The sequence below is a fragment of the Entelurus aequoreus genome, linkage group LG09 (assembly GCF_033978785.1).
Source record: "Entelurus aequoreus isolate RoL-2023_Sb linkage group LG09, RoL_Eaeq_v1.1, whole genome shotgun sequence".
NCBI classification, from domain to species: Eukaryota; Metazoa; Chordata; class Actinopteri; order Syngnathiformes; family Syngnathidae; genus Entelurus; species Entelurus aequoreus.
In genome coordinates this window covers 10,140,000-10,166,255 of record NC_084739.1, presented here as the reverse complement: position 1 = coordinate 10,166,255, position 26,256 = coordinate 10,140,000, and the positions used below count along the sequence as shown (strand labels likewise).

General features: G+C 39.1%; 1 protein-coding gene across 1 annotated transcript in view; it reads left to right on the top strand.

Annotated features, from left to right (window-relative positions):
- The window catches only part of cuedc2 (CUE domain containing 2), a 466,641-nt gene extending 441,281 nt beyond the window's left edge, over nucleotides 1–25,360 (top strand). The window contains exon 10 of the transcript XR_009827226.1: nucleotides 25,307–25,360. The gene's annotated coding sequence lies outside the window, so the exon portion shown is untranslated. The remainder of the gene's footprint in view (nucleotides 1–25,306) is intronic.
- Nucleotides 25,361–26,256: the final 896 nt, after the last annotated feature.

Genomic DNA, 26,256 nt, shown 5'->3' with positions numbered 1-26,256 from the left:
CTGCTCAAAACACAACACAACCTCCGGGTGTTGGTGTTGCTGTAGTCCGCCGCTTCACCGATCGCACCTACAACTTTCTTCTTTGCAGTCTCCATTGTCCATTAAACAAATTGCAAAAGATTCACCAACACAGATGTCCAGAATACTGTGGAATTTTGTCGAAGAAAACAGAGGTATTTGAATTGGGTCCAAACACTTCCCTTGACCTCGTGACATTACGCGCACACGTCATCATATATACGTTTTCAAGCGGAAGTTTCCTGGGAAGTTTAAAATTGCACTTTATAAGTTAACCCGGCCGTATTGGCATGTGTTGCAATGTTAAGATTTCATCATTGATATATAAACTATCAGACTGCGTGGTCGGTAGTAGTGGCTTTCAGTAGGCCTTTAATTTGCTTTACGTGGGCTTGCTTATCTTGGCTTTTAAAGGCCTACTGAAATGAGATTTTCTTATTTAAACGGGGATAGCAGGTCCATTCCATGTGTCATACTTGATCATTTCGCGATATTGCCATATTTTTGCTGAAAGGATTTAGTAGAGAACATCGACGATAAAGTTCGCAACTTTTGCCTGTACCGGAAGTAGCGTGACGTCACAGGTTGTGGAGCTCCTCACATCTGCACATTGTTTACAATCATGGCCACAAGCAGCGAGAGCGATTTGGACCGAGAAAGCGACGATTACCCCATTAATTTGAGCGAGGATGAAAGATTTGTGGATGAGGAAAGTGAGAGTGAAGGACTAGAGGGCAGTGGAAGCGATTCAGATAGGGAAGATGCTGTGAGAGGCGGGTGGGACCTGATATTCAGCTGGGAATGACTAAAACAGTAAATAAACACAAGACATATATATACTCTATTAGCCACAACACAACCAGGTTTATATTTAATATGCCACAAATTAATCCCGCATAACAAACACCTCCCCCCTCCCGTCCATATAACCCGCCAATACAAATCAAACACCCGCACAACACACTCAATCCCACAGCCCAAAGTACCGTTCACCTCCGCAAAGTTCATACAGCACATATATTTCCCCAAAGTTACGTACGTGACATGCACATAGCGGCACGCACGTACGGGCAAGCGATCAAATGTTTGGAAGCCGCAGCTGCGTACTCACGGTAGCGCGTATCCAACTCAAAGTCCTCCTGGTAAGAGTCTCTGTTGTCCCAGTTCTCCACAGGCCAATGTGTATCCAACTCAAAGTCCTCCTGGTAAGAGTCTATGTTGTCCCAGTTCTCCACAGGCCAATGGTAAAGCTTGACTGTCATATTTCGGGAATGTAAACAATGAAACACCGGCTACGACGTAGCCGCTACGTGTTTGTGTTGCTGCAGCCGGCCGCTAATACACCGCTTCCCACCTACAGCTTTCTTCTTTGCTGTCTTCATTGTTCATTAAACAAATTGCAAAAGATTCACCAACACAGATGTCCAGAATACTGTGGAATTTTGCGATGAAATCAGACGACTTAATAGCTGGCCACAATGCTGTCCCAAAATGTCCGCTACAATCCGTGACGTCACGCGCAAACGTCATCATACCGAGACGTTTTCAGCAGGATATTTTGCGGGAAATTTAAAATTGCACTTTACTAATCTAACCCGGCCGTATTGGCATGTGTTGCAATGTTAAGATTTCATCATTGATATATAAACTATCAGACTGCGTGGTCGGTAGTAGTGGCTTTCAGTAGGCCTTTAAAGGGGAACTGCACTTTTTGGGGAATTTTGCCTATCGTTCACAATCATTACGAAAGACATTTAATGCGTTCTATATATGAAATAAACGTAAATACAAGCCAATGGGAGCTCCTCTATTCTGCCCATAAAATCCATTAAACAACCATTCAAAAAGCGCCAACAATACTCCATTTACATTTCGTGACTAGAATAATAACTAAGTATTCAGTGATATTGTTATTATAAACGCTAACGCAGACAAACTATTTATAGCGGCGACATGATCAATTCCGTGTCTCATTATGTTTACATCATCGAGTGGTCTGCTGCTTCCTCGCCTCCCTGGAAGTTTATCCTCGATCATAAATCATGCCTCTCACCTGGACAGAAGAAGTCTGAGTAGGTATTCCGACAAGTTGGTAGACTTTGACAGCCATTTAAGACCTGAAAATGGCCAGAACGACACGAAAAGACGCTCACCCGGTTTCTTTGTGAGGATTATGAGTCAAATGGGAATATATGAACATCCCAGCAGTCGGCATCATGATGACAGCAGACCCTGTACAGTAAGTGATGTGTTATTATGTTTGTTGGCTCTCATAAAGTCTGCAGTGAGTAATAATCAGTGATGAAGAAAAAAAACAACAAACATTGTGATGCCACGTGTATGCTTTAAAATGATCAAAATACGTAAATATTAAATGTTGTTATAAATGTGCCTGTTACTACATTGCATATATACTTAATCATGTATATAAAACACTAATGGAGGTGTTTGGATGTTTTTTAAGGGATTTGTAGGCGGATTTGCCACGAGCTGCATTGTTAGCGGGCTTTTGATCGCATTTATTTAATATTTAGAATGCAAAAAACCCCCCCAAAAAACATCCGTCATCACGTCTTATCTGCATGTGTTTTGCGTCAAACTAATACATGAACAGCGTTTTTAGTCTCTAATTGATATGCTTTTTTAAAAAATTAATCATTAGGCACAGAAGCCTTTAGGTCTGCCCATCATCTTTTCATATGCTTAATATCGGGCTGGAAATTGGCTTCCAGACTAACTGGAATAAATTGGAGAGAAAATGACAATTTCATCTTCTGATGCTATCTTCCCCTCGATCACCACAAGTGGAACAAAATCCACGGATTCGATTCATGAACAACCCCCTCGAGTGAAGAGGCCTGTCCACGTTACTTCAATCACCGGAGAATCATTTTTATTTTGGATTTGACTTTTGCGCCACGCCTGGTTCCAAAAGCACCACCGTGACTCATTTGCATACTTTTTCAATCGCAGCCTGACTCCCAGTCACCCTTCACGGCGGCGCTATAATGGAGCGTATTACCCATCACACTGCAAAAAGTCAGTGTTCAAAAAACAAGAAAAACAAAAAACAAAAATGAGGGGTATTTTATTTGAACTAAGCAAAATTATCTGCCAATAGAACAAAAAAATTCAGCTTGTCAAGACTTTCCAAAACAAGTAAAATTAGCTAACCTCAATGAACCCCAAAATACCTTAAAATAAGTATATTGTCACTAATAACAAGTGCACTTTTCTTGGTAGAAAAAAAAAGAGACCTTTTGCTCAATATGTTAAAAAAAATTCTTAAATTAAGTAAATGCTAGTGCCGTTTGTCAGGTTCAAACCCTGATGACATCTATTAAACAAGACAAGAAGCAAGGAATTAAACAGAGACAGAATTAAATGTGGCTCAATGAGGAGAAACGCGTACACCTGTAACCTTGCACAGTGTCACCACGCTCTGACGGAAGATTGTACGCCTCCTCTTTTATTTGGACTTTCCCTGATTACCATATTTTTCGGAGTATAAATCGCTCCGGAGTATAAATCGCACAGGCCGAAAATTCATAATAAAGAAGAAAAAAAACATATATAAGTTGCATTTTTTGGGGGAAATTTATTTGATAAAAGCCAACACCAAGAATAGACATTTGAAAGGCAATTTAAAATAAATAAAGAATAGTGAACAACAGGCTGAATAAGTGTACGTTATATGAGGCATAAATAACCAACTGAGAACGTGCCTGGTATGTTAACGTAACATATTATGGTAAGAGTCATTCAAATAACTATAACATATAGAACATGCTATACGTTTACCAAACAATCTGTCACTCCTAATCGCTAAATCCCATGAAATCTTATACGTCTAGTCTCTTACGTGAATGAGCTAAATAATATTATTTGATATTTTACGCTAATGTCTTAATAATTTCACACACAAGTCGCTCCTGGGTATAAGTCGCACCCCCCGGCCAAACTATGAAAAAAACTGCGACTTATAGTCCGAAAAATACGGTACATGGCAACAGCTGTTTCTAAGGGAGTGGGGTCGTAAACAGCCACTGCCTTTAGTTACAAAACAGTTCAAAGAAAAGGTCGTAAAACAGTTCACAGAAAAGGTCCCTGGAGCTTGGGCCGGTCCTGCTTCCTCTCCACTTTGTAGACAAAATCTTTCTGTGGATTACAATACATCAAAGAAACCGACGCCTTCATGTTGCTTCCCATCCTACACAGTGGAATTTTACAAGCCTTTTGATGGGTAGGATCAAAGACAGCTTTTGTCCTCTCGCCGGGCACTCATGGCAACACAAAGTTTTGTGATAACTTAGATACAATTATTCTGACACCATTATCTTGACATAATGATATACGCTCGGCATCATGATCTTTTTTTTCATGCTTTAAGTAAGAAATTATTACTTTCAAAAAGTAGTTTTATACTTGTGAGTGTTGATGACACAGCTTTGCAACACTTGATATTCTAGTTTCAAGCATGTTTTACTCAATATAGGTCATCAAATCTCAGCAACAAGCTGTAATATCTTACTGAGATCATTTAGGACCAAAACACTTAAAACAAGTAAAACACTCTAACATAAAATCTGCTTAGTGAGAAGCAGGCCTGGCCCTAACCAATCTGGCGCCCTAGGCAAGATTTTAGGTGGCGCCCCCCCCCCACACATCGACAGTGAAGTTTATATACGCACAAGAAACCGAATAGCTTTGTCTTTGACCTTTTTTTTTACTTAAAGAAAGCAAATTAACATATTATATGAGAATGATATGTTATGATTATCTTTAACCGAACCACAGCAGTGCTCAAATTAAAAAACAGCATTCCCTCTCATGTGATATTGCTTAATTAACATTAATGATGTGCACTTGAACAACTAGGCTTACAACTATACCTAATATATAAAGGGGTGGAAAAGTGACTATTACCTGCAGGGCAAACATTAGCTAACCAGAAGGCAATAACAATGTAAACAAAAAACACCTGCTTAAAAGATCTAATACAAATGTCCCTGAGGAATGTAAGGTGGGAGTACTGTAATTACCTAACGTTACATTATTATTTTCCATAACAATTTAGCCCCCTCCACAATATTAACCCGACGTTAAAACAGAACTAGCTATTTATTGATTAGCAATTGCCGAATCATGTAACATTAGCTTAATGCTAAAAAGCCAGGTTACAATCACATTCTGTAACAGACAAATAATTTCATGTAGGCTAACGTTACCTACCTGCTACCTCTGTCTTTTTCTCGTTTCTCCTCCTCTTTTCTCTTTTTTCTTCCCTGGGCACCTGACAGTTTTGGCCGTTTTGACATCCATTGTTGATTTTTTGATGTGGTGACGTCAAGTCATGATACGGGAAGGGAGGGGGCGCACCGTGCGGCGGTGGGGGGGGGGGGGGGGGGGGCGTAATGTTGTAACAAATAAAATTTCTATTAAATAGGCTTTACTTTGCATTTTAATTAACGTGGGATTATTGTTTGTATTTAGAAATAATAGTACCAACTTTTTTCTTTTTTTTTCTCCAACATTTGTGGCACTTGCGTGGCGCCCCCTGATGGACGGCGCCCTTAGCATTTGCCTATACGGCCTATGCCACGGGCCGGCCCTGGTGAAAAGAATGATCTTATCAAACAGAAAATAAGCAAATAAGTGAAGTGAAGTGAATTATACTTATATAGCGCTTTTCTCTAGTGACTCAAAGCGCTTTACATAGTGAAACCCAATATCTAAGTTACATTTAAACCAGTGTGGGTGGCACTGGGAACAGGTGGGTAAAGTGTCTTGCCCAAGGACACAACGGCAGTGACTAGGATGGCGGAAGCGGGAATCGAACCTGGAACCCTCAAGTTGCTGGCACGGCCACTCTACCAACCGAGCTATGCCGCCCATATCACCCTTATTTGAGATATTTAATCTTACTTAGATTTCAGTTTTTGAAATGCGTTCATTCCTCGTCTAAAGACGAGATTGCCTTTGGATTCCGCGCCGCATTCGGGTGTCTCGACGCACTTGAGTTCTTCTACCCGTTATTTTTATTTATTTATTTTGCGCTCATTGGTATTCCTGTTCATATTAGCCTCTTCAATCAGCGGCAGACGCCGTGATTAATGGCGGCAGCAATCTTCCAGTCATTCATTAAACAGGACTGGCGTGAATAAAAAAGGATGAGCATCTCGTATTTCACTTCGGATTTGTAAAAAAATAAATAAATCCCCCCGCCTGTCGCCGGTGAAATGCTTAATTAATTTTGTTGTTTAAAAGTCAGTAAATGATGCTTCCTGTTTGAGTTTGAGACTAGTGGCTAATCTCATGCTTTATTAATACGTGTTTGACTGATGATCTCATCGCTGGCTAATGTTGTGGCAATCATGTGCGACTGTGAAATCAAGTAATATTCTAATATTTTAATACCCACTGGATATATTGCCATGCCCTCCCTGTCAGTTCACAGCACAGTCTTCTGTTAATCGCTCAGCATGAAGTTTAGGATTTGGATAGGAACTCATTTCCCTTTTCCTCTCCTGCTCGCGTCTTTATTTGGTCTTGTCTTAATTTTTCTTGCAGCCTCTTTTGGCGCTGCCAGAATTGATCAGCTGCCTCTCAAAGAAATTGACATGATCTATTAGTTTTGGGGGTAACCTGCATACCCTAAATGAACATGACAGATTCTTGGGAGAAGTGGAGAGTGCCGCGTTCCTGGCGACCCTCTGAGTCTAGGACAGACCTGGGCAAATTAAGGCCCGGGCTTTGTTAATAATAGATTTTTATTTGTAAAAAGCACTTTACATTGAGTAAACAACCTCAAAGTGCTACAGTGTATTTAAAGTAAATAAATAAATAAATAAATAAATACATTTAAAAAAAGCATCCACAGTCTGTGGTGCCCTCAGGTGGTCAGGGATAGCGTTCCACAGAGCAGAAAGCCCGGTCTCCCATTGTTCGTAGCTTTGTCCTCGGAGGTTGGAGGAGGATTTGGGGGTGAATAGTTTTTTGAGGTAGAGGGGGGGCATTTCCATGGAGGCACTGGTGGGTTAGTAGGGAGACTTTGAATTCAATCCTGAGTGGAACAGGAAGCCAGTGAAGGGATTTGAGAGTTGGTGTGATATGGTCATATTTCCGCACTCTCATCAGGATCCTAGCAGCACTATTCTGTATGTATTGCAGCTTCTGGATGTTCTTGCTGGGGATCCCGACAAGAAGTGTGTTGCAGTATTCTAACAAGAATAGCAATCTATTCTTGTTAGAATAATTATGTATAAGTTATCACACAATTCTTATGATTTAAAGGCTGTTGCTATAGTTATTATCAATTGTGCTGAAGTTGTACTTTTCTATCTGTGCAAAGGGACAACTTGCAATCTCGGATTGCGAGTCGTCTCGTATCAGTGTTTGTGTCCAAGGGCGAACATCGAGTACCGCGACGCAGACAAAGCAGAGACAGGGCGATATCACGAGTGTCAGCACATTTCCTTTTCTGAATAATCATATATTGTGTCTAACTGGGGCTGCTGAAATTACCTCCCCTTCCTTCAGAAGAAGCCTCAGTGATGTAACCAGGGACCTCCGAAATAAATAGAGGAGCACGAGGGACTGTACCTTGGAGCGTAGGTTGGATCTGTAACTAAGTGTACAGCCCAATACGTCTCTCCTCATGAGTAACATTTAACTCTGTCTCTGCATGATTCCTTGCTTCTTGTCTGTTTAATAGATAATAATAATAATAATAATACATTTTATTTGTTATAGCGCTTTTCAGAGTAAAAAAATCTAAATATAAAACAGTTCAAAGTAGTAATATAAAATTCAGTTTTTGTTGACTTTGTAGCCAGTTCAGTTTTACTTCCGTTTTACATAGCCATCCCTATGCTTCAGTGCCTTTTCCTAGCGGGACTTGCCTTTTGTTCATTTTTGGTTTAAGCCAGGGATGTCCAAAGTGCGGCCAGGGATGTCCAAAGTGCGGCCCGGGGGCCATTTGCGGCCCGCAGGTCATTTTTGAATGGCCCCACGGCCCATTTTAAAATATGATTAAAAAAATGTAAAACATAAAAAGTGGTATAAAAGACCAAACAGGTGAAATGTAACAAGAAAATGTTGCAATGTTTAATCCAATCAATCCAATGCACTTTATTTATATAGCACATTTACACAAGAAGAATGTTTCCAAAGTGCTGCACAGCCATGTTAAAAACAATATTAAAAACAATATTAAAAACAATATTAAAAACAATATTAAAAACAATATTAAAAACAATATTATGCTACACCAATGACTGAATAAAACAAAGAATAAATGAATAGAAAACCAATACAGAGACAATATAAAAAAAAAAACCAAAAAACAAAAAAAAACACAAATAATAACACAAATAACACTAATAACACAAAGCTGCTGTTTCTTTCTTTAAAAAATATCAATGAATCAAAATCAATGTTATTATGAATTATTGACCTATCCAAGGCTCCAATTACGTCACATTAAATATTGCACTTTGAGATATTTTTTGGGGAAAATATTGCATATTTTGTGTTTGCCATATAAAAAATTGAGCTTTTTTTTTTTATTTTTTTAAAGAACAAACAAAAAACATAAACAACAATACAACGTATAATTGACGGATTATCGTGTTAAAAGTAAACAGTAAAAAAAAAATGTATAATTTATTTTTTAACACTTTAATGAGTAGGACCCTTTTGGTTCCCCAATAATTTTTGTGTGATTTGTTTTTAAGTGTCATTGCTCAAAAAATAATAATGAATTAAAATCAATAATGTTATGAGTTATTGACCTTTTTAAGGCTCCAATTATTATATAATCTGAAATATTCCTCTCAAAAATTTTATTGGGTGAAAATATTGCATATTTTGTGTTTTTTTTCCATAAAAAAACAGGGTTTTCTTTGACAAAAAGAGCATACGACTTAAATCTTTAAAAACTTTATATTGACAGATAGACCTAATGTTGATCTAGAGATAATAATACTGAATAATGACACATTTTAAATATTTTTTGGACCAAAACCCTTTGGGGATCAAGCCTGAGTGGAGGCCTTAATGTATATTTTTTATACATATATTGTATTGGTTTTTAAAATAAAAAATATCAAAATGGCCCCCGCTTGCTTTGATTTTTCAGTGTGCGGCCCTCAGTGGAAAAAGTTTGGACACCCCTGGTTTAAAGGCCTACTGAAAGCCACTACTACCGACCACGCAGTCTGATAGTTTATATATCAATGATGAAATATTAACATTGCAACACATGCCAATACGGCCCGGTTAACTTATAAAGTGCTATTTTCGGTTCTTCCGGTTGAAAACATCTAGATATGATGACGTATGCGCGTGACGTCAACGATTGATATGGAAGTATTGGTACCCCATTAAATACAATACAAAAAACTCTGTTTTCATTTCAAAATTCCACAGTATTCTGGACATCTGTGTTGGTGAATCTGTTGCAATTTGTTTAATGAACTATGAAGAGTACAAAGAAGAAATTTGTAGGTGGGATCGGTGTATTAGCGGCTGGCTGCAGCAACACAACCAGGAGGACAGAGATGGATAGCAGACGCGCTAGCCGGCGAACTCACCTTGACTTCCTCCGTCTCGCTGACCGCATCTGTGATCGGGTGAAGTCCTTCGTCGCACCGTCGATCGCTGGAACGCAGGTGAGCACGGGTGTTGATGAGCAGATGAGGGCTGGCTGGCGTAGGTGGATAGCTAATGTTTTTAGCATAGCTTTGTGAGGTCCGGTTGCTAAGTTAGCTTCAATGGCGTCGTTAGCAACAGCCTTGTTAACCTTCGCCAGGCTGGAAAGCATTAACCGTGTATTTACATGTCCATGGTTTAATAGTATTGTTGATCTTCTGTCTATCCTTCCAGTCAGGGGTTTATTTATTTTGTTTCTATATGCAGTTAAGCACGATGCTATCACGTTAGCTCCGTAGCTAAAGTGTTTCGTCGATGTATTGTCGTGGGGATAAAAGTCACTGTGAATGTCCATTTCGCGTTCTCGACTGTCATTTTCAAGAGGATATAGTATCCGAGGTGGTTTAAAATACAAATCCGTGATCCACAATAGAAAAAGGAGAGAGTGTGGAATCCAATGAGCCAGCTTGTACCTAAGTTACGGTCAGAGCGAAAAAAGACATGTCTTGCACTGCACTCTAGTCCTTCATTCTAACGTTCCTCATCCACAAATCTTTCATCCTCGCTCAAATTAATGGGGTAATCGTCGCTTTCTCTGTCCGAATCGCTCTAGCTGCGTTGAAAACAATAGGAAAATGTGAGGAGACTTTCAACTGACTACGTCACGCTACTTCCGGTAGGGGCAAGGCTTTTTTTTTTATCAGATACCAAAAGTTGCGAACTTTATCGTCGTTCTCTACTAAATCCTTTCAGCAAAAATATGGCAATATCGCGAAATGATCAAGTATGACACATAGAATGGATCTGCTATTCCCGTTTAAATAAAAAAAAATCATTTCAGTAGGCCTTTAAAGAAAGGCCTACTGAAATGAAATTTTTTTATTTAAACGGGAAAGGATTTAGTAGAGAAAATCGACGATAAAGTTCGCAACTTTTGCTCGCTGATAAAAAAAAGCCTTGCCTGTACCGGAAGTAGCGTGACGTCACAGGAGCTAGTATTCCTCGCAATTCCCCGTTGTTTACAATGGAGCGAGAGAGATTCGGACCGAGAAAGTGATGATTACCCCATTAATTTGAGCGAGGATGAAAGATTCGTAGATGAGGAACGTTACAGTGAAGGACTAGAGAGGCAGTGATGGACGTATCTTTTTTCACTCTGACCGTAACTTAGATACAAGCTGGCTCATTGGATTCCACACTCTCCTTTTTTTATTGTGGATCACAGATTTGTATTTTAAACCACCTGGGATACTATATCCTCTTGAAAATGAGAGTCGAGAACGCGAAATGGACATTCAGTGCCTTTTATCTCCACGACAATACATCGGCGAAATGCTTTAGCTATGAGCTAACGTGATAGCATCGTGCTTTAACTGCATATAGAAACAAAAAAATAAACCCTTGACTGGAAGGATGGATAGAAAATCAACAATACTATTAAACCGTGGACATGTAAATACACGGTTAATGCTTTCCAGGCTGGCGAAGGTTAACAATGCTGTGCTAACGACGCCATTGAAGCTAACTTAGCAACTTAGCAACGGGACCTCACAGAGCTATGCTAAAAACATTAGCTCTCCACCTACGCCAGCCAGCCCTCATCTACTCATCAACACCCGTGCTCACCTGCGTTCCAGCGATCGGCAGAAGGACGAAGGACTTCACCCGATGCGTTTGGCGGCCCGGAGACGTAGGAAGTCAAGGTGAGGTCGCCGGCTAGCGCGGCTAGCGCTCCAACAAAGTCCTCCTGGTTGTGTTGCTGTAGTCCGCTGCTAATACACTGATCCCACCTACAACTGTCTTCTTTGCAGCCTTCATTGTTCATTAAACAAATTGCAAAAGATGTCCAGAATACTGTGGAATTATGAAATGAAAACAGAGCTTTTTGTATAGGATTCTACGGGTACCATAACTTCCGTTACTCTGACTTCGTCACGCGCATACGTCATCATACCGCGATGTTTCAGCCGGATATTTCCCGGGAAGTTTTAAAAGTCACTTTATAAGTTAACCCGGCCGTATTGGCATGTGTTGCAATGTTAAGATTTCATCATTGATATATAAACTATCAGACTGCGTGGTCGGTAGTAGTGGCTTTCAGTAGGCCTTTAAGCGTTACATACCTTTTTACCTGCATGCTGTCCCCCGCTGCGCTCTGCATATTGGGATCACGACAAACCCTTCCGACTTCTACAAAGCAATGAACTACCTGCTGCCACCTACTGATATGGAGCATTACAAGATTACCCTGCCAAGCTCTACACAGCACAGGCACTAGACAACGGCACATTATTATGATTATTGATTTGCAAAAAATTATTTTTTGGACCAATTAGGTGAAATTGCATAATTTCCCACGGCACACCAGACAATAGCACAAAAAAAATCACTGTTATATTTTGTCCATATGTTGGACATAAAGGGGAAATAAACGTAAACCAGTATCTGCACATGGAACCTAACCCCCAACCCCCCCCAAGCGCCACCGTGTATTAACACGGATTGATTTCAATCAAACATCAGCCCTGCAAATGTGCAACGGGCCATCAGGCGGACGTCGTTATGGCCGCTCGTTTGCGAGGTAAAAGACGATCACATGTGACACGGGGGCGGAATTAGCTTTGTGGCGGCTCTCTGTCACTCTGACGGGGCGTGATTAAAAGGACATATAGAACACCAGCAGCACCCTTTTTGCGCATTAAAAAGACTCCCTGCCCCACTTTCACTCCCACTTACGGATCACACAAAGGCCGCAGCCCCCGTCTGCGATGCCGCCATGGATGCCCGTCCCGCCCCTTTTCTCTAAGGTGGGCACTCATCGTCCAAGAAGTCCCGCTTGTTCACCAAGTTGGGGTGAACCATCTCGCCCGTTTTCAGCAGATTTATATCACAGGGTTTGCATACATTCGAGTAGGATTGCATCATTTCCACATGTACTAGGTAAAATATCACGCCATGTAAATATGCTAATGCTTGCACGAGATGAATATTCACATTTGTCTCCCACACGTGTGCCATTCTGTCACAATTATATGACGTTTCACTCAATATACAGTGCAGGCCAAACGTTTGGGCGTTGTTGGCCGGGTTCCAGGTTCGATCCCCGCTTCCGCCATCCTAGTCACTGCCGTTGTGTCCTTGGGCAAGACACTTTACCCACCTGCTCCCAGTGCCACCCACACTGGTTTAAAATGTAACTCAGATATTGGGTTTCACTATGTAAAAGCGCTTTGAGTCACTAGAGAAAAGTGCTATATAAATACAATTCACTTCTCATTCAATGCGTTTTCTTTATTTTCATGACTATTTATGACAGAATAATTGTATCTAAGTTATCACAAAACTTTGTGTTTCCATGAGTTCCCGGCGAGAAGACAAAAGCTGTCTTTAATCCTACCAAGCTTGTAAATCTCCACTGTGTAGGATGCGAAGCAACATGAAGGTGTTCTGTTTCTTTCATGTAATCAACAGAAAGATATTGTCTTGACCCGAGATCTACAATGTGAAGAGGAAGCAGGACCTGACTCCCCTCCAGGGACCTCTTCTTTGAACTGTTTTAATCAAAGGCAATGGCTGTTTACGACCCCCGCCCCTTAGAAACAGCTGTTGCCATGTAATCAGGGAAAGTCCAAATAAAAGAGGAGGCGTACAATCTTTCGTCAGGGGCGTGGGACGACACTGTCCAAGGGTACAGTGTCTACGCGTCTCTCCTCAATTGAGCCAAATTTAATTCTGTCTCTGTTTAATTCCTTGCTTCTTGTCTTGTTTAATAGATGTCAACAGTGTTTGAAGCTGACAATTTACATTGTAGAAGGCATCAAAACTATGAATGAGCACACGTGGAGTTATGTACTTAACAAACAAAAAAAAGGCGAAATAACTGAAAACATGTTTCATATTCTAGTTTCTTCCAAATAGCCACCCTTTGCTCTGATTACTGTTTTGCACACTCATGGCATTCTCTCAATGAGCTTCAAGAGGTAGTCACCTGAAATGGTTTTCACTTCACAGGTGTGCTTGAAGCTCCAAGCACTACTAGACCAACCCTATATCCATATTTTATGAGACATCGTGCCTCAAATAAATGTCGAGAACGCGAAATGGACATTCACAGTGACTGAACATGTAAATACACGATTAATAATATTCAGCTTTGCGAAGCTAAAAAAATAGAAGCTAACCTAGCAACGTAGCCAACGTGATAGCATAGCAGTCTCAAATGCAGATAGAAACTAAATAAAAAAAAACCCTGACTGGATGGATAGACAGAAGATCAAAAATACTATTAAACCATGAACATGTAAATACACGATTAATAATATTCAGCTTTGCAAAGCTAAAAAAATAGAAGCTAACCTAGAAACGTAGCCAACGTGATAGCATCAGTCTCAAATGCAGATAGAAACTAAATTAAAAAAAAACCTGACTGGATGGATAGACAGAAGATCAAAAATACTATTAAACCATGAACATGTAAATACACCATTAATAATATTCAGCTTTTCGAAGCTAAAAAAAATAGAAGCTAACCTAGCAACGTAGCCAACGTGATAGCATAGCAGTCTCAAATGCAGATAGAAACTAAATTAAAAAAAAACCCGACTGGATGGATAGACAGAAGATCAAAAATACTATTAAACCATGAACATGTAAATACACGATTAATAATATTCAGCTTTGCGAAGCTAAAAAAATAGAAGCTAACCTAGCAACGTAGCCAACGTGATAGCATCAGTCTCAAATGCAGATAGAAACTAAATTTAAAAAAAAACCTGACTGGATGGATAGACAGAAGATCAAAAATACTATTAAACCATGAACATGTAAATACACGATTAATAATATTCAGCTTTTCGAAGCTAAAAAAATAGAAGCTAACCTAGCTACGTAGCCAACGTGATAGCATAGCAGTCTCAAATGCAGATAGAAACTAAATTAAAAAAAAACCCGACTGGATGGATAGACAGAAGATCAAAAATACTATTAAACCATGAACATGTAAATACACGATTAATAATATTCAGCTTTTCGAAGCTAAAAAAATAGAAGCTAACCTAGCTACGTAGCCAACGTGATAGCATAGCAGTCTCAAATGCAGATAGAAACTAAATTAAAAAAAAACCTGACTGGATGTATAGACAGAAGATCAAAAATACTATTAAACCATGAACATGTAAATACACAATTAATAATATTCAGCTTTGCGAAGCTTAAAAAATAGAAGCTAACCTAGAAACGTAGCCAATGTGATAGCATCAGTCTCAAATGCAGATAGAAACTAAATTTAAAAAAAACCTGACTGGTTGGATAGACAGAAGATCAAAAATACTATTAAACCATGAACATGTAAATACACGATTAATAATATTCAGCTTTTCGAAGCTAAAAAAAATAGAAGCTAACCTAGCTACGTAGCCAACGTGATAGCATAGCAGTCTCAAATGCAGATAGAAACTAAATTAAAAAAAAACCCTGACTGGATGGATAGACAGAAGATCAAAAATACTATTAAACCATGAACATGTAAATACACGATTAATAATATTCAGCTTTGCGAAGCTAAAAAAATAGAAGCTAACCTAGAAACGTAGCCAATGTGATAGCATCAGTCTCAAATGCAGATAGAAACTAAATTAAAAAAAAACCCTGACTGGATGGATAGACAGAAGATCAAAAATACTATTAAACCATGAACATGTAAATACACGATTAATAATATTCAGCTTTACGAAGCTAAAAAAAAATAGAAGCTAACCTAGCTACGTAGCCAACGTGATAGCATAGCAGTCTCAAATGCAGATAGAAACTAAATTAAAAAAAAACCTGACTGGATGGATAGACAGAAGATCAAAAATACTATTAAACCATGAACATGTAAATACACAATTAATAATATTCAGCTTTGCGAAGCTAAAAAAATAGAAGCTAACCTAGCTACGTAGCCAACGTGAATTTCTGTATTTGTACTCCCGTTGTCTGAACAACTAAGGGTTCATTTGCAGGGTTGATTGCTTACTTAGCCCCATAACGGTGTATACCATTAATAATAATCACACATTAGTTATATTTTTATGAAGTCATTTATTACAAATATAGTAAATATGTAACAAGATAAAACTCTTAAAAAACGCTTCCCCCCCCCCTCTTTTGTAATTGCAACAATTATATAACAAGCTCTAAATGAAATTTGATGCATCTGTTCCACAATAACTACATATGTACATGCTCTAGACATTGTAATAACAACCCCAAAAAATATAAAAGACATTTTAATTACTTGAATCTGATGAATCCAGTCCAATGAAACAAATAGATTTTGTTTGAAGGAAACCTTGAGAGGTTGTGTGAGTTCATGGCCAGAAGGCGTGACTTATAAACAAATGTACGATCCAATAGCCTTGTGAGACTGAACAATAGGACCCAATGACTATGTAAATGTGGCAAAAAAAATATATAACAGATTGTTTTTTAGGATGGTTAAAGGTAACGTTGTAATTTTACAACAAGGGGTGTTACAGGGTTAAACAGTGGCCTCCACTCTTATAGACACAGTACCCTAAATAACACTTTGTCATCCACTTCTCTTCAACATGAGAAAGTAAACACCTGCAATTGAAGCCTCCAAGGTAGCAGTAATTACGACCACGCAGGCAGACTTTATTACAGTAAAGCCGAGCACTGCTGGAGCATCGCGGCGAAAATGCCAATTAAATATTCCAACACCGATCCACAACTTGTCAAAATAACACACCCAATAAACGCCTGGCACTTTCTGTAGTTAAGTAACTAAACGCTCCCAGCGACTCCACAAGCAAATCAGGTGAACGAGGACTTTTTATGTCAGTGCATTAAAATGCCATTACTGTTATTGTCCATAAACCTAAACCAGGGGTCACCAACGCGGTGCCCGCGGGCACCAGGTAGCCCGTAAGGACCAGATGAGTCGCCCGCTGTCCTGTTCTAAAAATAGCTCAAATAGCAGCACTTACCAGTGAGCTGCCTCTATTTTTTAAATTGTATTTATTTACTAGCAAGCTGATCTCGCTTTGCCCGACATTTTTAATTCTAAGAGAGACAAAACTCAAATAGAATTTGAAAATCCAAGAAAATATTTTAAAGACTTGGTCTTCACTTGTTTAAATACATTCATTTATTTTTTTACTTTGCTTCTTATAACTTTCAGAAAGACAATTTTAGAGAAAAAATACAACCTTAAAAATGATTTTAGGATTTTTAAACACATATACCTTTTTACCTTTTAAATTCCTTCCTCTTCTTTCCTGACAACTTAAATCAATGTTCAAGTAAATTTATCTTTTTTATTGTAAAGAATAATAAATACATTTTAATTTAATTTTTCATTTTAGCTTCTGTTTTTTTGACGAAGAATATTTGTGAAATATTTCTTCAAACTTATTGTGATTAAAATTCAAAAAAAATATTCTGGCAAAGCTAGAAAATCTGTAGAATCAAATTTAAATCTTATTTCAAAGTCTTTTGAATTTCTTTAAAAAATTTTGTTCTGGAAAATCTAGAAGAAATAATGATTTGTCTTTGTTAGAAATATAGCTTGGTCCAATTTGTTATATATTCTAACAAAGTGCAGATTGGATTTTAACCTATTTAAAACATGTTATCAAAATTCTAAAATTAATCTTAATCAGGAAAAATTACTAATGATATTCCATGAATTCTTTTTTTAATTTTTTCAAAAAGATTCGAATTAGCTAGTTTTTCTCTTCTTTTTTTCGGTTGAATTTTGAATTTTAAAGAGTCGAAATTGAAGATAAACTATGTTTCAAAATTTAATTGTCATTTTTTCCGTGTTTTCTCCTCTTTTAAACCGTTCAATTAAGTGTAAATATAATTAATTATTAATAATAACATAGAGTTAAAGGTAAATTGAGCAAATTGGCTATTTCTGGCAATTTATTTCAGTGTGTATCAAACTGGTAGCCCTTCGCATTAATCAGTACCCAAGAAGTAGCTCTTACTTTCAAAAAGGTTGGTGACCCCTGACCTAAACAATGTAAACACCATAAATGGTAAGTTCCCAATTCAGTGTTCTGATATGAAACCTGCTGAAAACAAGTCCGGTCACACCTCAGAAAAAGAGAAACGTCTTTTTTTTTTAAGCGCGTCCACTGTCTCAAGTTGTGTGGATGAGATTAAGCCGGCTGCATATTGAGGATGGCGTTAATAATTAAGAGGAGCCTGGAATGTAAGCTGCTCCCTGTTGTGCAGTCAACTGCACTGGCACGAAGAAGAGCTCGCATAGGAGACGGGCGGTAATGGTGAGAAGTGCTTATGAAATATGGATGTCAGGAAGAAAGTTAGCGGGGAAACCTTCTTTAATTAGCTAAGCGCTGGCTGCGAGTACTCAACAGCTATAACTGTCAAAATTGTGACAAGTTATTTTTTAAAAAAATGATTCTATTTCTATAATGCGCTACAAGAGCAACATTGACGAACTTCCCTCAGTGTCATAAAAGCCAGGTAATCCCTAACGGCACCTGTAGCGTGATTGCATGCCTGCAGGCGCCACTATGCCGAGCACAAACAATAAACATCCCGCTGGTGACGCCTTTTGGCCTCGGTGAGATTCAACAACAATATTACAACATACCCAACGAGTCAAGTGAGACATACCGTAATTGTCTTCTTACAAGACGGCGTTTAAAGCTTTGACAGGCGTCATTACCTTGGTGTGGGGGGAAAAAAAATAGCTCCACGTAGATGTCGGGTTCAAACACTGATGACATCTATTAATCAGACAAGAAGCAAGGAATCATGCAGAGACAGAGTTCAATTTACTCATGAGGAGAACGCATGGAGCTGCACACTTAGTAACAGTCTCTCCCTACGCTCTAACGTTCAGCTCCTGCGTCCCTCTATTTATTCAGGAGTTCCACAGTCAACAACACTAAGGCCGCCTCTAAAAGGCGTGGTCACATATATTATGCAAAGCAGGTCCAGGACGCACAATACGTGACGGAATGTGCTGGGGCCTTGTGATTTTGCCTTGTCCCCGCTTCGTCTGCGTGTTGTCATCTTATCTTCGTTGAGGTCCTTGAAGTTTCTGCTTCGTCTGCGTGCTGTCATCTTATCTTCGTTGAGGTCCTTGAAGTCCTTGGCTGTTAGCGGGCTAAAACAAAGATAACATCTGTGGCTGAGGCCACCCCTCAGACAAAAGTTTTGTCCTTGCATAGATTAGAAAAGTCTAACTTGAGCACAATAGCTAATAACTAAAGCAACAGACTTTAAACATACTAAAGTTAGTGTGATAATATACATAATTATTCTAATATTAGAACAGGTGTGTCCAAACTACGGCCCACGGGCGTCTTTAAATTTGGCCCGCGAGACGTCACGAGTTTAAAAGTCAGAGTACATCTTGTGGACAACATGAGTAATCCAGATCTATGGCCACTTACCATACTTTAAAATGAACCACAGCACCGCAATTTGCTTGTTTGACCTAATGCAAACAACCTTCCCTAGTCATGGTGAAAACAAAACAAAAAATCTAACCAACACAAAAACAGACATGGTCACACATAACACAAAATAACAGCAATTGTGGGTATTATAAAAAAAGGTCCATGCACCATAAAAAAAATAATCAGAATTTCACCCATTACAAAGCACGATGGGAAAAATTCAAAACACTTATCCTCACACTTATCCATGTTCGGCGCATTTTAGCTACTTGAGATTTGTGATTGATTACGAAACTTTAAGGAGGTCGTCACAGAAGTAAACAAGGTAGGAGTCCAACTTTCAGATACTATCCAATTATATATTAATTGGATAAATATAATATAATATGTATGTTTGTATGTATGTATGTATGTACATATGTATATACAGTATATAGATAGAAAGATAGATGGATAGATAGTACTTCAGGAGAGTTCTCGTTCCTGAAATTTTCCGGAAATCCCCTGAAGAGCAGGGAAACCTGCAAAACAGGCTTGTAGAGATGAAATAGCCTCTATTTTTTCCTGACCTAACGTACATTCCGCTCTACCTCTCACTGTATAACAGATAAACCACAGAAACCCTGACTATATATATATATATATATATATATATATATATATATATATATATATATATATATATATATATATATATATATATATATATATATATATATATATATATATATATATATATATATATATACAGGGTTTCCCACACATTCATTTATTTGTGGCGGCCCGCCACGAAAGAATTACGTCCGCCACAAATAAATAAAAAATAATATTAAAAAAAAAAAATATATATATATATATATTTTTTTTGTCCTCTCCAGCTTCTCAGGCAAATCATATAGTTGATGTAGATGCCCATATCGGCTGTTCAGATTTACTTTACAAAAGAGAAGTGTAGGTTACTTCTCTTGTTGCCTTATTTGTATTTGACTTTATTAAATGTATTTATATTAGAAGCACAACGTGCGAGCGCTCCTGGAAGTGAGGGCAAAAATACCCCTCAATTCAGTCAATTTCATGGCTGGCTCACAGCGTGTTCACTCCGTGATCACTTACGACCGACTTACAATTCTGGATGTGGAGAGATCGGGCCATTTTGGGCTGATAGATGCGTGTACGGTGGACCTGCTCGCTAGCTTGGGAATTCTTCGCGAGCTACATCCAGCAGTGGCCTTTGAAGCAGCGGCGTCGACTACCAGCGGAGACGGTCAGCGAAAGAGACGTAAGCGGTGCGCTCGGAAGCAGAAGCGGGGGTGTCGGGCGGGGCTAACAACAAAGCTAAATGCTTTGTTGTTAGCGGGGCTAACGAAAAAGCTAAATGCTAATCCACAAAGAAGCGCTAATAAGGAGTCTGTTAAGCTAGAACTAGCCAGCGCCAGGCTGGATAATCCCTGCACACATAGCAATTCTTCTAGAATAATATACAACTCACATAATGTTTTTTCTGCGTCAGAGGTGGACATGCATTTTACTGAGGTGGCAAACAATCTAAAAATTCCTGTCATATCAATTCCTAGATATGGTCGAAATTATTTAAAGTGCACTATGCATAATAAACGTAACATTATTAATATTGCTACTACGGATACTTTCAACAAAAACTCCACAAAACAGCCCACTACCTATAATATGGGCTTTTTAAACATAAGGTCATTGTCTTCCAAAACGTTATTAGTTAATGAAGTCATCAGAGACAACAATCTTGATGTCGCTGGTCTAGCCGAGACCTGGCTCAAACCAGACGAATTTTTTGCGCTGGGTGAGGCGTCTCCTCCTGGCTATGCGGGAACGCATATTGCCCGCCACATTAAAAGGGGTGGGGGTGTTGCACTAATATACAACAAAAACTTTAGCCTTACCTCGGACCTAAATAATAAATATAACTCGTTTGAGGTGCTCACTATGAGGTTTGTCACACCGCTGCCTCTCCACCTGGCTGTCATCTACCGCCCCCCTGGGCCCTATTCGGACTTTATCAATGAATTTTCAGAGTTCGTTGCTGATCTAGTGACGCACGCCGACAATATAATCATAATGGGAGACTTTAACATCCATATGAATACCCCATCGGACCCTCCATGCGTGGCGCTCCAGACTATAATTGATAGCTGTGGTCTTACACAAATAATAAATGAACCCACGCATCGCAACGGTAATACGATAGATCTAGTGCTTGTCAGGGGTGTCACCACCTCTAAAGTTACGATACTCCCGTACACTAAAGTAATGTCCGATCATTACCTTATAAAATTCGAAGTTCGGACTCATTGTCAACAAACTAATAATAATAATAATAACTACTATAGCAGCCGCAACATTAATACTGCCACAACGACGACTCTTACTGACCTACTGCCTTCAGTAATGGCACCTTTCCCAAATTATGTGGGCTCTATTGATAACCTCACTAACAACTTTAACGACGCCCTGCGCGACACCATTGATATTGTAGCACCGCTAAAGCTAAAAAGGGCCCCTAAAAGGCGTACCCCATGGTTTACAGAAGAAACTAAAGCCCAGAAATTATCATGTAGAAAGCTGGAACGCAAATGGCGTGCGACTAAACTTGAGGTTTTCCATCAAGCATGGAGTGATAGTTTAATAACTTATAAACGCATGCTTACCTCAGCTAAAGCTAAATATTACTCAAATCTCATCCACCTCAACAAAAATGATCCTAAATTTTTGTTTAGTACAGTAGCATCGCTAACCCAACAAGGGACTCCTCCCAGTAGCTCCACCCACTCAGCAGATGACTTTATGAATTTCTTTAATAAGAAAATTGAACTCATCAGAAAAGAGATTAAAGACAACGCATCCCAGCCACAACTGGGTTCTATTAACACAAATATGACTGTATATACGACGGACATTGCCCTCCAAAATAGTTTCTCTCTCTTTGATGAAATAACATTGGAGGAATTGTTAAAATGTGTAAATGGGACAAAACAAACAACATGTTTACTTGACCCAATTCCTGGGAAACTTATCAAGGAGCTTTTTGTTTTATTAGGTCCATCAGTGTTAAATATTATAAACCTATCACTTTCCTCTGGTACTGTTCCTCTAGCATTCAAAAAAGCGGTTATTCATCCTCTACTCAAAAGACCTAACCTCGATCCTGACCTCATGGTGAACTACCGGCCGGTGTCCCACCTACCGTTTATCTCGAAAATTCTCGAAAAAATTGTCGCACAGCAGCTAAATGAACACTTAGTGACTAACAATCTCTGTGAACCTTTTCAATCCGGTTTCAGGGCAAATCACTCTACGGAGACAGCCCTCGCAAAAATGACTAATGATCTATTGCTGACGATGGATTCTGATGCTTCATCTATGTTGCTGCTTCTTGATCTTAGCGCCGCTTTCGATACTGTTGATCATAATATTTTATTAGAGCGTATCAAAACGCGTATTGGGATGTCAGACTTAGCCTTGTCTTGGTTTAACTCTTATCTTACTGACAGGATGCAGTGTGTCTCCCATAACAATGTGACCTCGGACTATGTCAAGGTAACGTGCGGAGTTCCCCAGGGTTCAGTTCTTGGCCCTGCACTCTTTAGTATTTACATGCTGCCGCTAGGTGACATTATACGCAAATACGGTGTTAGCTTTCACTGTTATGCTGATGACACCCAACTCTACATGCCCCTAAAGCTGACCAACACGCCGGATTGTAGTCAGCTGGAGGCGTGTCTTAATGATATTAAACAATGGATGTCCGCTAACTTTTTGCAACTCAACGCTAAGAAAACGGAAATGCTGATTATCGGTCCTGCTCAACACCAACATCTATTTAATAATACCACCTTAACATTTGACAACCAAACAATTAAACAAGGCGACTCGGTAAAGAATCTGGGTATTATCTTCGACCCAACTCTCTCGTTTGAGTCACACATTAAGAGTGTTACTAAAACGGCCTTCTTTCATCTCCGTAATATCGCTAAAATTCGTTCCATTTTGTCCACAAGCGATGCTGAGATCATTATCCATGCGTTCGTTACATCTCGTCTCGATTACTGTAACGTATTATTTTCGGGCCTCCCTATGTCTAGCATTAAAAGATTACAGATGGTACAAAATGCGGCTGCTAGACTTTTGACAAAAACAAGAAAGTTTGATCATATTACGCCTATACTGGCTCACTTGCACTGGCTTCCTGTGCACCTAAGATGCGACTTTAAGGTTTTACTACTTACGTATAAAATACTACACGGTCAAGCTCCTGCCTATCTTGACGATTGTATTGTACCATATGTCCCGGCAAGAAATCTGCGTTCAAAGAACTCCGGCTTATTAGTGACTCCCAGAGCCCAAAAAAAGTCTGCGGGCTATAGAGCGTTTTCTATTCGGGCTCCAATACTATGGAATGCCCTCCCGATAAAAGTTAGAGATGCTACCTCAGTAGAAGCATTTAAGTCTCATCTTAAAACTCATTTGTATACTCTAGCCTTTAAATAGACTCCCTTTTTAGACCAGTTGATCTGCCGTTTCTTTTCTTTTCTTTTCTACTCTGCTCCGGGGTGGACCGCTAGCCTGTCCATCAGATGGGGACATCTCTACGCTGCTGACCCGTCTCCACTCGGGATGGTTCCCGCTGGCCCCACCATGGACTGGACTTTCGCTGATGTGTTGGACTTTCACAATATTATATCAGACCCACTCGACACCGAGGATGTCGTTATGGCTTGTACAGCCCTTTGAGACACTAGTGATTTAGGGCTATATAAATAAACATTGATTGATTGATTGATGTGTATACAACAAAGGGTGCAAAGTCTGCAGGCAGTAGGAAACACATGGTTAAGTGTAGGGAGTAAAACTGATGGCAGTCTAAAGTTCAAGATTTTTGGAGCTCTTTGTTCATTGGATCAGATGTTTGATGAAGCTCTGTGTCTATCTACCACCACTACTGTTTTCTGTTTATTTGTTACTGACTGTGGCAGGACACCTCTGCCTCTGTTTCACTTTATGTTGCTGGTAAATAATATGGTTGTAGTAGTAGGCTAAAGTTAAATTATTTAGTATGCACTAATTAAAGGGGCAGAGCTTTGAGACATTTTAGCTTTTATATTTTATAAGATATATTTTTTACAAGAACCACAATTAATAAATATATTTCAGTGAATAACTTATTGTTCAAATCTGTATATAAATATGTACATAAAGTGTTGTAATTATATTGTAAAATGGGTGGATGGATGGACGCTTAAAACAAAACTGTTATTATTAATTAGTAAGTATACATTTTTTGAGCCTTTTTAGAGAAAATCAAATCATTGTAGTAAATTATGCAAATTACTCGATGATGTCATGGTGACCACGCCCATAGCCACGCCTCCACCGCCACAGGTATCTTGGAATTTTATGGGAAACACTGATATACATATATATATATATATATATATATATATATATATATATATATATATATATATATATATACACACACATACATATAGATATAGATATAGATATACATAGTTACTTTACATGCAGTTGGCTTTCGGCCATGGACCAAATATATATATATACACATGCATATATACATATAGAGTTACTTTACATGCAGTCTTCTTTCGGCACTCGAAGGTGAGCCACGTAAATAAGACCACAAAACGGCGCATCCTGAAGCGACTGTCAGAAAGTGAAACATCATCTATGCAACATGTTGACCAAAGAACCACCATTACATGTGATGTAGACCACAAGGAAGTGTTTTACATTTAGAAAAAAAATCATAATATGACCCCTTTAATGCGCCCTATAATCCGGTGCGCCTTTTGTATGAATATAAAGTTAAAGTGCCAGTGATTGTCACACACACACTAGGCGCGGTGAAATTATCCTCTGCAATTGAACCATCCCCACACCTGAATAGACCCGCTCATCGGCAGTGCGCCTTATAATCCGGTGCGCCTTATGGTCCAGAAAATATGGTTATAGTAGAGATGTCCGATAATGGCTTTTTTGCCGATGTCCGATATTCCGATATTGTCCAACTCTTAATTACCGATACCGATATCAACCGATACCGATATATACAGTCGTGGAATTAACACATTATTATGCCTCATTTTGTTGTGATGCCCCGCTGAATGCATTATTGATTGATTGATTGAGACTTTTATTAGTAGGTTGCACAGTGAAGTACATATTCCGTACAATTGACCACTAAATGGTAACACCCGAATAAGTTTTTCAACTTGTTTAAGTCGGGGTCCACTTAAATTGATTCATGATACAGATATATACTATCATATATACTATCATCATAATACAGGCATCACACAAGATAATCACATTGAATTATTTACATTATTTACAATCAGGGGTGTGGAGGGAGGGGGGGGGGGGTGGGGAGGGGGATATGGACATCAAGTAGTGGACATAGAGAGAGAGAGAGAGAGAGAGAGAGAGAGAGATCAGAAGGCATAAGAAAAAGAAAAATGTAACAAGGTTTTCCAAAATAAATCAACTCAAGTTATGGAAAAAATATTTATTATTGAAGTCACAAAGTGCATTATTTTTTTTAACATGCCTCAAAACAGCAGCTTGGAATTTGGGACATGCTCTCCCTGAGAGAGCATGAGGAGGTTGAGGTGGGGTGAGGGGTAGGGGGTAGGGGGGGTGTATATTGTAGCGTCCTGGAAGAGTTAGTGCTGCAAGGGGTTCTGGGTATTTGTTCTGTTGTGTTTATGTTGTGTTACGGTGCGGATGTTCTCCCGAAACGTGTTTGTCATTCTTGTTTGGTGTGGGTTCACAGTGTGGCGCATATTTGTAACAGTGTTAAAGTTGTTTATACGGCCACCCTCAGTGTGACCTGTATGGCTGTTGACCAAGTATGCATTGCAATGACTTGTGAGTGTGTCAAAAGCCGCAGATATTATGTGACTGGGTTGGCACGCAAAGGCAGTGCCTTTAAGGTTTATTGGCGCTCTGTACTTCTCCCTACGTCCGTGTTAAAAAATCATACATTTTACTTTTTGAAACCGATACCGATAATTACCGATATTACATTTTAAAGCATTTATCGGCCGATAACATCGGCAGTCCGATATTATCGGACATCCCTAGGTAATAGTGA